Below are 14,043 nucleotides of genomic sequence, written 5' to 3'. Positions count from 1 at the left end.
TCTACTTTCGCGGTGTCAAACATCGCGAATATCTTAAGGATCATCATATATGTCCCTCATATATCATAATTCATCAGGAAGCTCTAGCAGCTTGGTGGTAATGACTTCGGAGAACCATCACTATTTCATTTGGAAGATCAACTCCCACTCGATTCAAGCGATTGTTGTACTCAGACAATCTGAGCACAAGCTCAACCATTGAGCTTTTCTCCTTAGTTTGCAGGCTAAGAAAATTGTCGGAGGTCTCATACCTCTTGACGTGGGCACGAGCCTGAAATCTCAATTTCAGCCATCGAAACATCTCATATGTTTTGTGACGTTTCAAAAACGCCTTCGGTGCCTCAACTCTAAGCCGTTTACCTGAACTATCACATAGTTATCAAAATGTGTATGTCAGATGTTCGCAACATCCACAGACGACGTTCGAGGTTCAGCACACTGAGTGGTGCATTAAGCACATAAGCCTTCTATGAAGCAAATGAGGACAATCCTCAGTTTACGGACCTAGTCCGCATAATTGCTACTATCAACTTTCAACTAAATTTTCTCTAGGAACATATCTAAGCAGTAGAACTGAAGCGCGAGCTACGACATAATTTGCGAAGACCTTTTGACTATGTTCAGGATAATTAAGTTCATCTTATGAACTCCCACTCAGATAGACATCCCTCTAGTAATCTAAGTGATTACATGATCCGAGTCAACTAGGCCGTGTCCGATCATCACGTGAGACGGACTAGTCAACGTCGGTGAACATCTTCATGTTGATCGTATCTACCATACGACTCATGCTCGACCTTTCGGTCTTCTGTGTTCCGAGGCCATGTCTGTACACATGCTAGGCTCGTCAAGTCAACCTAAGTGTTTGCATGTGTAAATCTGTCTTACACCCGTTGTATGTGAACATCTGAATCAAACACCCGATCATCACGTGGTGCTTTGAAACAACGAACTGTCGCAACGGTGCACAGTTAGGGGGAACACTTTCTTGAAATTTTTAATGAGGGATCATCTTATTTACTACCGTCATTCTAAGTAAACAAGATGTATAAACATGATAAACATCACATGCAATCAAATAATAGTGACATGATATGGCCAATATCATATAGCTCCTTTGATCTCCATCTTGGGGCTCCATGATCATCTTGTCACCGGTATGACACCATGATCTCCATCATCATGATCTCCATCATCGTGTCTCCATGAAGTTGTCACGTCATCTATTACTTCTACTACTACAGCTAACGGTTAGCAATAAAGTAAAGTAACTACATGACGTTTATGTTGACACACAGGTCATAAATAAATTAAGACAACTCCTATGGCTCCTGCCGGTTGTCATACTCATCGACATGCAAGTCGTGATTCCTATTACAAGAACATGATCAATCTCATACATCACATATATCATTCATCACATCCTTTTGGCCATATCACATCACATAGCATACCCTGCAAAAACAAGTTAGACGTCCTCTAATTGTTGTTTGCATGTTTTACGTGGCTGCTATGGGTTTCTAGCAAGAACGTTTCTTACCTACGCAAAAACCACAACGTGATATGCCAATTTCTATTTACCCTTCACAAGGACCCTTTTCATCGAATCCGATCCGACTAAAGTGGGAGAGACAGACACCCGCCAGCCACCTAATGCAACTAGTGCATGTCAGTCGGTGGAACCGGTCTCACGTAAGCATACGTGTAAGGTTGGTCCGGGCCGCTTCATCCCACGATGCCGCCGAATCAAGATAAGACTAGTAACGGCAAGCATATTGAACAAAATCAACGCCCACAACTACTTTGTGTTCTACTCGTGCATAGAAACTACGCATAGACCTAGCTCATGATGCCACTGTTGGGTAACGTAGCAGAAATTCAAAATTTTCCTACGTGTCACCAAGATCTATCTATGGAGAGACCAGCAACAAGGGGAAGGAGAGTGCATCTACATACCCTTGTAGATTGCTAAGCGAAAGCGTTCAAGAGAACGGGGTTGATGGAGTCGTACTTGTCGTGATCCAAATCACCGGAGATCCTAGTGCCGAACGGACGGCACCTCCGCGTTCAACACACGTACAGCCCGACGATGTCTCCCACGCCTTGATCCAGCAAGGAGAGAGGGAGAGGTTGAGGAAGACTCCATCCAGCAGCAGCACAACGGCGTGGTGGTGGTGGAGGAGTGTGGCAATCCTGCAGGGCTTCGCCAAGCACCACGGGAGAGGAGAAGTACTTAGGAGAAGGGGAGGGCTGCACCAGAACATTGGTATGGCTACCCTCCCACCCTCCACATATATATAGGGGCAAGGGAGAGGGGGGGAGGCGCAGCCTTGGCCCTTCCTCCAAGGAAGGGTGCGGCTAGGAGGAGTCCCTCCTCCCCAAGGCACCTCGGAGGTGCCTTCCCCCTTTAGGACTCTTCCTATCCCTCATCTCTTGGCGCATGGGCCTCTTGGGGCTGGTGCCCTTGGCCCATATAGGCCAAGGCGCACCCCCTACAGCCCATGTGCCCCCCCGGGGCAGGTGGCCCCACCCGGTGGACCCCCGGGACCCTTCCGGTGGTCCCGGTACAATACCGGTGACCCCGAAACTTGTCCGGTGACCAAAACAGGACTTCCCATATATAAATCTTTACCTCCGGACCATTCCGGAACTCCTCGTGACATCCGGGATCTCATCTGGGACTCCGAACAACATTCGGTAACCACATACAAACTTCCTTTATAACCCTAGCGTCATCGAACCTTAAGTGTGTAGACCCTACGGGTTCGGGAACCATGCAGACATGACCGAGACGTTCTCCGGTCAATAACCAACAGCGCGATCTAGATACCCATGTTGGCTCCCACATGCTCCACGATGATCTCTTCGGATGAACCACGATGTCAAGGACTTAATCAATCCTGTATACAATTCCCTTTGTCCATCGGTACGATACTTGCCCGAGATTCGATCGTCGGTATCCCGATACCTTGTTCAATCTCGTTACCGGCAAGTCTCTTTACTCGTTCCATAACACATCATCCCTTGATCAACTCCTTGATCACATTGTGCACATTATGATGATGTCCTACCGAGTGGTCCCAGAGATACCTCTCCGTCACACGGAGTGACAAATCGCAGTCTCGATTCGTGCCAACTCAACAGACACTTTCGGAGATACCCGTAGTGCACCTTTATAGTCACCCAGTTACGTTGTGACGTTTGGCACACCCAAAGCACTCCTACGGTATCCGGGAGTTGCACAATCTCATGGTCTAAGGAAATGATACTTGACATTAGAAAAGCTTTAGCATACGAACTACACGATCTAGTGCTATGCTTAGGATTGGGTCTTGTCCATCACATCATTCTCCTAATGATGTGATCCCATTATCAACGACATCCAATGTCCATGGTCAGGAAACCGTAACCATCTATTGATCAACGAGCTAGTCAACTAGAGGCTTACTAGGGACATGGTGTTGTCTATGTATCCACACATGTATCTGTGTTTCCTATCAATACAATTCTAGCATGGATAATAAACGATTATTATGAACAAAGAAATATAATAATAATCAATTTATTATTGCCTCTAGGGCATATTTCCAACAAGGTCGGCCCTAGAGAGGGCGTGCCAAGTGTGGGGAGTCCTACTAGGACTCCCAAGTCCTAGTAAGATTCCCCTTTCCTTTCCGGAGTAGGAGTGAAGGAAAGAGGGGGAGAGGGAAAAGGAAAAGGGGGCTGCACCCCTTGTCCAATTAGGACCAGAGGGGGGCGCGCACCTCCTTCCTTTTGACCTCTCTCCTCTATTCCTGTATGGCCCAATAAGGCCCAATACTTCTCCCGGTGAATTCCCGTAACTCCCCGGTACTCCGAAAAATACCCGGATCACTCGGAACCTTTCCGATGTCAGAATATAGTCATCCAATATATCGATTTTTATGTCTCGACCATTTCGAGACTCCTCGTCATGTCCCCGATCTCATCCGGGACTCCGAACTACCTTCGGTACATCAAATGACATAAACTCATAATATAACCGTCATCGAAATGTTAAGCGTGTGGACCCTACGGGTTCGAGAACTATGTTGACATGACCGAGACACGTCTCTAGTCAATAACCAATAGCGGAACCTGGATGTTCATATTGGCTCCCACATATTCTACGAAGATCTTTATCGGTCAAACCGCATAACAACATACGTTGTTCCCTTTGTCATCGGTATGTTACTTGCCCGAGATTTGATCATCGGTATCTCAATACCTAGTTCATTCTCGTTACCGGCAAGTCTCTTTACTTGTTCTGTAATACATCATCCCGTAACTAACTCATTAGTTGCAATGCTTGCAAGGTTTAAGTGATGTGCATTACTGAGAGGGCCCAGAGATACCTCTCCGACAATCGGAGTGACAAATCCTAATCTCGAAATACGCCAACCCAACAAGTACCTTCGGAGACACCTGTAGAGCACCTTTATAATCACCCAGTTACATTGTGATGTTTGGTAGCACACAAAGTGTTCCTCCGGTAAACGGGGTTGCATAATCTCATAGTCATAGGAACATGTATAAGTCATGAAGAAAGCAATAGCAACATACTAAACGATCGGGTGCTAAGCTAACGGAATGGGTCATGTCAATCACATCATTCTCCTAATGATGTGACCCCGTTAATCAATTGACAACTCATGTCCATGGTTAGGAAACATAACCATCTTTGATCAACGAGCTAGTCAAGTAGAGGCATACTAGTGACAACCTATTTGTCTATGTATTCACATATGTATTATGTTTCCGGTTAATATAATTCTAGCATGAATAATAAACATTTATCATGATATAAGGAAATAAATAATAACTTTATTATTGCCTCTAGGGCATATTTCCTTCAGTCTCCCACTTGCACTAGAGTCAATAATCTAGTTCACATCGCCATGTGATTTAACACCAATAGTTCACATCACATGTGATTAACACCCATAGTTCACATCGTCATGTGACCAACACCCAAAGGGTTTACTAGAGTCAACAATCTAGTTCACATCGCTATGTGATTAACACCCAAAGAGTACTAAGGTGTGATCATGTTTTGCTTGTGAGAGAAGTTTAGTCTATGGGTCTGCCACATTCAGATCCGTATGTATTTTGCAAATTTCTATGTCAACAATGCTCTGCACGGAGCTACTCTAGATAATTGCTCCCACTTTCAAAATGTATCCAGATTGAGACTTAGAGTCATCTGGATTAGTGTCAAAATTTGCATCGACGTAACCCTTTACGATGAACCTTTTGTCACCTCCATAATAGAGAAACATATCCTTATTCCACTAAGGATAATTTTAACCGCTGTCCAGTGATCTACTCCTAGATCACTATTGTACCTCCTTGCCAAAAAATAGTGTAGGGTATACAATAGATCTGGTACACAGCATGGCATACTTTATAGAACCTATGGTTGAGGCATAGGGAATGACTTTCATTCTCTTTCTATCTTCTGCTGTGGTTGGGCTTTGAGTCTTACTCAATTTCACACCTTGTAACACAGGCAAGAACTCTTTCTTTGACTGTTCCATTTTGAACTACTTCAAAATCTTGTCAAGGTATGTACTCATTGAAAAAACTTATCAAGCGTATTGATCTATCTCTATAGATCTTGATGCTTAATATGTAAGCAGCTTCACCTTGGTCTTTCTTTGAAAAACTCCTTCCAAACACTCCTTTATGCTTTGCAGAATAATTCTACATTATCTCCGATCAACAATATGTCATTCACATATACTTATCAGAAATGTTGTAGTGCTCCCACTCACTTTCTTATAAATACAGGCTTCACTGCAAGTCTGTATAAAACTATATGCTTTGATCAACTTATCAAAGCGTATATTCCAACTCCGAGATGCTTGCACCAATCCATAGATGGATCTCTGGAGCTTGCATATTTTGTTAGCACCTTTAGGATTGACAAAACTTTCTTGTTGCATCACATACAACTCTTCTTTAATAAATGCATTTAGGAATGTAGTTTTATTTATCCATTTGCCAGATTTCATAAAATGTGGCAATTGCTAACATGATTCGGACAGACTTAATCATAGATACGAGTGAGAAACTCTCATCGTAGTCAACACCTTGAACTTGTCGAAAACCTTTCGCGACAATTCTAGCTTTGTAGATAGTAACACTACTATCAGCGTCCGTCTTCCTCTTAAAGATCCATTTAATCTCAATGGCTCGCCGATCTTTGGGAAAGTCAATCAAAGTCCATACTTTGTTCTTATACATGGATCTCATCTGAGATTTCATGGCCTCAAGCCATTTCGCGGAATCTGGGCTCATCATCGCTTCCTCATAGTTCGTAGGTTCTTCATGGTCACCTCCAGAACAATATTACCGTACCACTCTGGTGCGGTTTTCACTCTAGTTTACCTACGAGGTTCTGTAGTAACTTGATCTGAAGTTACATGATCATCATCATTAGCTTCCTCACTAATTGGTGTAGTAGTCACAGAAACAGATTTCTGTGATGAACTACTTTCCAATAAGGGAGCAGGCACAGTTACCTCATCAAGTTCTACTTTCCTCCCACTCACTTCTTTCCAGGGAAACTCCTTCTCTAGAAAGGATCCATTCCCAGCAATGAATATCTTGCCTTCGGATCTGTGATAGAAGGTGTACCCAACAGTTACTTTTGGGTATCCTATGAAGATGCACTTCTCCGACTTGGGTTTGAGCTTATCAAGATGAAACTTTTTCACATAAGAATCGCAACCCCAAACTTTAAGAAACGACAACTTATGTTTCTTGCTAAACCACAGTTCATACGGTGTCGTCTCAACGGATTTAGATGGTGCCATTTTTAATGTGAATACAGCTGTCTCTAATGCATAACCCCAAAATGATAGTGGTAAATTGGTAAGAGACATCATAGATTGCACTATATCAAATAAAGTATGGTTATGACGTTTGGACACACCATTACGCTGTGGTGTTCCAGGTGGCATGAGTTTGTGAAACTATTCCACATTGTTTTAATTGAAGGCCAAACTCGTAACTCAAATATTTTACTTCTGCAGTCATATCGTAGAAACTTTTATTTTTGTTACGATGATTCTCCACTTCACTATGAAATTCTTTGAACTTTTCAAATGTTTCAGACTTGTGTTTCATCAAGTAGATATACTCATATCTGCTCAAATCATCTGTGAAGATTAGAAAATAATGATACCTGCTGCGAGCCTCAATATTCACCGGACCACATACATCGGTATGTATGATTTCCAACAAATCTGTTTCTCGCTCCATTGTTCCGGAGAATGGAGTCTTAGTCATCTTGCCCATGAGGCATGGTTTGCAAGCATCAACCGATTCATAATCAAGTGATTCCAAAAGCCCATCAGCATGGATTTTCTTCATGCGCTTTACACCAATATAACCTAAACGGCAGTGCCCCAAATAAGTTGCACTATCATTATTAACTTTGCATCTTTTGGCTTCAATATTATGAAAATGTGTATCACCACGATCGAGATCCAACGAACCATTTTCATTGGGTGTATGACCATAGAAGGTTTTATTCATGTAAACAGAACAACAATTATTCTCTAACTTACATGAATAACCGTATTGCAATAAACATGATCCGATCATATTCATGCTTAATGCAAACACTAAATAACATTTATTTTAGGTTTAGCACTAATCCCGAAAGTATAGGGAGTGTGCGATGATGATCATATCAATCTTGGAACCATTTCCAATACACATCGTCACTTCACCCTTAACTAGTCTCAGTTCATTCTGCAACTCCCGTTTCGAGTTACTATTCTTAGCAACTGAACTAGTATCAAATACTGAGGGGTTGCTATAAACACTAGTAAAGTACACATCAATAACATGTATATCAAATATACCTATGTTCACTTTGCCATCCTTCTTATCCGCCAATTACTTGGGGTAGTTCCGCTTCCAGTGACCAGTCCCTTTGCAGTAGAAGCACTTAGTTTCAGGCTTAGGTCCAGACTTGGGTTTTTTTCACTTGAGCAGCAACTTGCTTGCTGTTCTTCTTGAAGTTCCCCTTTCTTCCCTTTGTCCCTTTACTTGAAACTAGTGGTTTTGTTTACCATCAACACTTGATGCTTTTCTTGGTTTCTACCTTCGTCGATTTCAGCATCACGAAGAGCTTGGGAATTGTTTCCGTTATCCCTTGCATATTATAGTTCATCAAGAAGGTCTACTAACTTGGTGATGGTGACTAGAGAATTCTGTCAATCACTATTTTATCTGGAAGATTAACTCCCACTTGATTCAAGCGATTGTAGTACCCAGACAATCTGAGCACATGCTCACTGCTTGAGCTATTCTCCTCCATCTTTTAGCTATAGAACTTGTTGGAGACTTCATATCTCTCAACTCTGGTATTTGCTTGAAATATTAACTTCAACTCCTGGAACATCTCATATGGTCCATGACGTTCAAAACGTCTTTGAAGTCCCGATTCTAAGCCGTTTAAGCATGGTGCACTAAACTATCAAGTAGTCATCATATTGGGCTAGCCAAACGTTCATAACATCTGCATCTGCTCCTGCAATAGGTTTGTCACCTAGCGGTGCATCAAGGACATAATTCTTCTGTGCAGCAATGAGGATAAACCTCAGATCATGGATCCAATCCGCATCATTGCTACTAACATCTTTCAACTTAGTTTTCTCTAGGAACATATCAAAAATAAAACAGGGGAGCTAAACGCGAGCTATTGATCTACAACATAGATATGCTAATACTACCAGGACTAAGTTCATGATAAATTAAAGTTCAATTAATCATATTACTTAAGAACTCCCACTTAGATAGACATCCCTCTAATCATCTAAGTGATCACGTGATCCAAATCAACTAAACCATAACCGATCATCACGTGAAATGGAGTAGTTTTCAATGGTGAACATCACTATGTTGATCATATCTACTATATGATTCACGCTCGACCTTTCGGTTTCAGTGTTCCGAGGCCATATCTGCATATGCTAGGCTTGGCAAGTTTAACCTGAGTATTCTGCGTTTGCAAAACTGGCTTGCACCCGTTGTAGATGGACGTAGAGCTTATCACACCTGACCATCACGTGGTGTCTTGGCACGACGAACTTTGGCAACAGTGCATACTCAGGGAGAACACTTTTATCTTGAATTTTAGTGAGAGATCATCTTATAATGCTACCGTCAATAAAAGCAAGATAAGATGCATAAAAGATAAACATCACATGCAATCAATATAAGTGATATGATATGGCCATCATCTTGTGCTTGTGATCTCCATCTCCGAAGCACCGTCATGATCACCATCATCACCGGCGCGACACCTTGATCTCCATCGTAGCATCGTTGTCGTCTCGCCAATCTTATGCTTCTACGACTATCGCTACCGCTTAGTGATAAAGTAAAGCATTACAGAGCGATTGCATTGCATACAATAAAGCGACAACCCTATGGCTCCTGCCAGTTGCCGATAACTCAGTTACAAAACATGATCATCTCATACAATAAAATTTAGCATCATGTCTTGACCATATCACATCACAACATGCCCTACAAAAACAAGTTAGACGTCCTCTTCTTTGTTGTTGTAAGTTAGGTGGCTGCTACGGGCTTAGTAAGAACCGTTCTTACCTACGCATCAAAAACCACAATGATAGTTTGTCAAGTTGGTGATGTTTTAACCTTCGCAAGGACCGGGCGTAGCCACACTCGGTTCAACTAAAGTTGGAGAAACTGACACCCGCCAGCCACCTGTGTGCAAAGCACGTCGGTAGAACCAGTCTCGCGTAAGCGTACGCGTAATGTCGGTCCGGGCCGCTTCATCCAACAATATTGCCGAACCAAAGTATGATATGCTGGTAAGCAGTATGACTTATATCGCCCACAACTCACTTGTGTTCTACTCGTGCATATGACATATACGGATAAAACCTGGCTCAGATGCCACTGTTGGGGAACGTAGTAATGTCAAAAAATTTCCTACGCACACGCAAGATCATGGTGATGCATAGCAACGAGAGGGGAGAGTGTTGTCCACGTACCCTCGTAGACCGAAAGCGGAAGCGTTAGCACAACGCGGTTGATGTAGTCGTACGTCTTCATGATCCGACCGATCCAAGTACCGAACGTACGGCACCTCCGAGTTCAGCACACGTTCAGCCCGATGACGTCCCACGAACTCCGATCCAGTAGAGCTTCGAGGGAGAGTTTCATCAGCACGACAGCGTGATGATGGTGATGATGATGCTACCGACGCAGGGCTTTGCCTAAGCACCGCTACGATATAATCGAGGTGGATTATGGTGGAAGTGGGCACCGCACACGGTTGGGAGAGATCAACTGATCAACTTGTGTGTCTAGAGGTGCCCCCTGCCCCCGTATATAAAGGAGGGAGGGAGAGGTCGACCCTAGAGGGAGCGCGCCAAGTGTGTAGTAGAATGCCCGTGCGTTGCCACGGGCTTTTGAAATATTTTGCTGGAGCTATATAAACACTTGTTAAGTTTCACATGTATAGACAACAAGATAGCACAACCATAATAGGTTAATAATTAAAGTCCACTTTTCTCACAATGTAAATAGATCAAAAAGAAGCAAATTGACGATGCATACATAAGGGCGATGATCCAACTAAGAATCTATTACAAATTAAGGTCTACTTCATGCCTTTAAGAAATTCTCACATAATATTAGAAATATTTTCTTAGCTTTATTTGCTTGAAATTTGAGCAAGTATAATAAAAACTTTTTTCTCAAATTATATCCGTCCTCCACAAGCAACACATGTAGTTAACACGAATACTTAATGTTGAAGGTCTTAAAATGTGTAACGGAGAATATTAACCACGGCCATTTAAACATTTTGTTGGTATTATATATAAACATAACGAGTGTTAACATTTGCATGTATATAAAAGATAACAAAGGGAAAATGATTGAAATCCATTTCACTGGCAATGTTGATGTTTTGCGAACTTGTTTTTTTAACAGACGTGATTGATTCAATGATGGTAATATCTTTAGGGGTGCAGTCAATCAATGATGGTAATATCTTTAGGGGTGTAGACAATAATCTGTCGTTATGGTACCACAATGCGCAAAAAAAACAAGAGCTACACCCCTTCATCTCCACGTTCCTCCAAAGCTTGTGATCTGCCATTGTACTCTACACAGATTAATGTCTTTTCTTGTTTTCTGTTGGTCTTAGATTTGGCTTGGGGGCCTTAACCCCACCCTTCTAAGTATGTAACCTTGTGATCTGAGTTAATACAAAGTCAGTGGGAGCCTCTCCCACTGTCATTTAACCCTAAAAAAAGCAATGCGCAAAATCACCTGAATACAAAAATTAATAGGACAAAAGAAAAGAATGGTAATCACAATAAAAATAAATATCCCGTGGGTAACATTTTTTTTTCCTTTTTATGTTTCTTATGGGCATCACTTGCATGCTTTTTTGGAGAAAGGCATTTTGGAGCTCGGCCCCCATGAAGGCCTTTTTTGGAAAATTCAAAATTCATATTTTTTGGTTTAAAAAAAAACTGATAAAAATTGTACAAGTATATAAGGATGTGATGTGTATGTGTGTACAATTTCAGGATGAAATACCTTGAGATACGATCTCTGTGAAAAGAACAAATTCATGGACTTCTGGGATGAATAGTATCATGTGTTAAAAGGCCATAGATTTGTTTTTTTTGCACAGCCCTCATTTAACGTATTTGGCCCAGAAAATTTACACACATGTGTTTTATGCCTCCATGTATGTCTGTATTTTTTTTACAAATTTTTCTAAAATGTAAAAATATGATATTTTTTATTATTTTGAAGGCCTCCAAGTATATAAGGATGTGATGTGTATGTGTGTATAATTTCAGGATGAAATACCTTGAAATACGATCTCTGTGAAAAGAACAAATTCATGGACTTCTGGGATGAATAGTATCATGTGTTAAAAGGCCATAGATTTGTCTTTTTTGCACAACCCTTATTTCAACGTATTTGGCCCAGAAAATTTACACACATGTGTTTTATGCCTCCATGTATGTCTGTATTTTTTTTTACAATTTTTTCTGAAATGTAAAAATATGATATATTTTATTATTTTGAAGGCCTCCATGGAGGCCAAGCTCCAAAAGCAATTTTTGGATTTTCGGCTCTATAAAACTCGTTGAATTTTCGCCCCCTCCTAACGATGTCACCTTGGGACCCTTGTCGATGGATTATTTTTAAACGCCGGCATAATCCATCTATATCTCATTCTTAAAAATAAATATATATAAAAGTACACCTTTTGTATTGTATTATCATGTGCAACACACATACAAAGAAGAACAATTATTCCTATGCATCTCATCTGGTGGTTGAGTAAAACTTGATGATATTGTTACATAAGTGCCAGCGCCAGTCGACATTTTGAAAGCATCATCTGAACCCATCAGTTGAAACACTTGTCCACAAAAGTGAAGCATATAAATATATAAACATATAAATGACATTTTATATATTATAAACATGTAAACAAAAGTGAGACCAATCAAAATTTTCCCCATCTACACAAACTAAAAAAAACTTATCACTCCCCTCTTTCTCCACTCAGAGGTCAGAGACGCTCCTCTCACCTTCTCCCGTCACAACTACTCCCATCCATGGCGCCCCCCTCCCCTTGACGGCGTCGGCTGGCCCCTCCTCTTAATGGGAAGGCCCTACCCTTTGCTCTCCTTGCTTGTGCCCTCCCCTCCTCTGCCTCCGACAAGCCCCCCCCTCCCAAACATCGTCGTCGACCCGCTCTGGAGCGACAGAAGCCGTAGTGCATGGCACAGAAGCGCAGGCTGTCTCGGCCATTGCCGCCGTCCTCGGAGCTCGCAAAAAAGGGTAATCCACGAACCCCACACGGGTCGTACTGATATGTGCCCTTCAGCACCCGTTCAGGTGTCGTTTGTATACTTGGTGGAACCTTGGACAATCCCGAGGTTCATTTTAAGTTTAGCAATGGCCATGTGTGGTAATGTCACTTCCCTGAAAGATGTTTGTTAAGGGGAACCTAAAATTTGTGTACTTGGTGGAACCTTGGACAATCCCGAGGTTCATTTTAAGTTTAGCAATGGCCATGTGTGGTCATGTCACTTCCCTGAAAGATATTTGTTAACGGAAAACTAAAATTTCACTATGACTGGGATGTACGGAGCCGTTAGGGACCCCTAGAGTTATGCAACTGTTAGAACCAAAGAGATGAGTCTGGATGAGGTTTGCTATTTTCACATCCTATTGGTGCTTGAAACTCCTTTTAACTGTTCTGAAGTTTCCCCTTATTCACACTTGTTCAGTTATTGTTCTTGATCTTATATTTTCTTGTTTTTGCAACTCAGCGTGAAAGAGTTGGGGCAACCATCCCAAAAGTAGGTGGGCAAAGCTCAACATGCAGTCACATTGAGTATTAGTTTCATGGCATGAAAGAGTTTCAGTATTTTCCGGGTACCACACGATGAGGTGTGGATGTGTCTTCCAGATCAGATTCTACAGTGTAGTTGGGTAATCCAAGCAAATATCTGTTAGCTTTTCTCTACTATCTGATCATGTTGTCACAAAGTTTGGAGATAGTATCAAAAGAATAATAAAGGAAAATTCTTGAAGAACAAAGGATATCATTTGATTGAATCAGTGTTGTGAGATTAAAGATTTATGGTGTTGGGAAAGATAGTTTTTTATGTATCTGATCTTGTTGGACTGTTTGGTGATTTCAAATTGTGTCACCAAAGTGAACTGAGATTTCTTTAGTCAAACAAAGTTTTCTTCTCCATGATGTGGTCAAGCTACAGTTGGTGCTTATTATGCTGATCTGTACAAAACATTGTTTGTGAAGGATGAGTCTACTTAGAGGACGAACAAGTTCACAGACTTCGAACTATTCTCGATGTCGCACCCGTTTGATTCACATCTCTGGGAACGCCATCTCTTCCATAGTGTGCCTGGCATGTTACACTTTCTCATCAATTCTAGAAATTCTTTGTACAAAGGGTTGGTTAGTGGAATTCA

The 14,043-nt window shown here is 41.7% G+C and overlaps 1 long non-coding RNA gene across 1 annotated transcript; it reads left to right on the top strand.

Annotated features, from left to right (window-relative positions):
• Positions 1 to 12,585: 12,585 nt before the first annotated feature.
• LOC119271565 lies at positions 12,586 to 13,803 on the top strand. The gene is made up of 2 exons (XR_005134612.1): positions 12,586 to 12,882; positions 13,377 to 13,803. It is a non-coding gene; the product is annotated as an uncharacterized LOC119271565 (long non-coding RNA).
• Positions 13,804 to 14,043: the final 240 nt, after the last annotated feature.

The sequence above is a fragment of the Triticum dicoccoides genome, chromosome 3A (genome assembly GCF_002162155.2).
Source record: "Triticum dicoccoides isolate Atlit2015 ecotype Zavitan chromosome 3A, WEW_v2.0, whole genome shotgun sequence".
NCBI lineage: Eukaryota > Viridiplantae > Streptophyta > Magnoliopsida > Poales > Poaceae > Triticum > Triticum dicoccoides.
The sequence above is the reverse complement of the archived record's forward strand: the minus strand, read 5'-3'. Positions and strand labels throughout refer to the sequence as shown.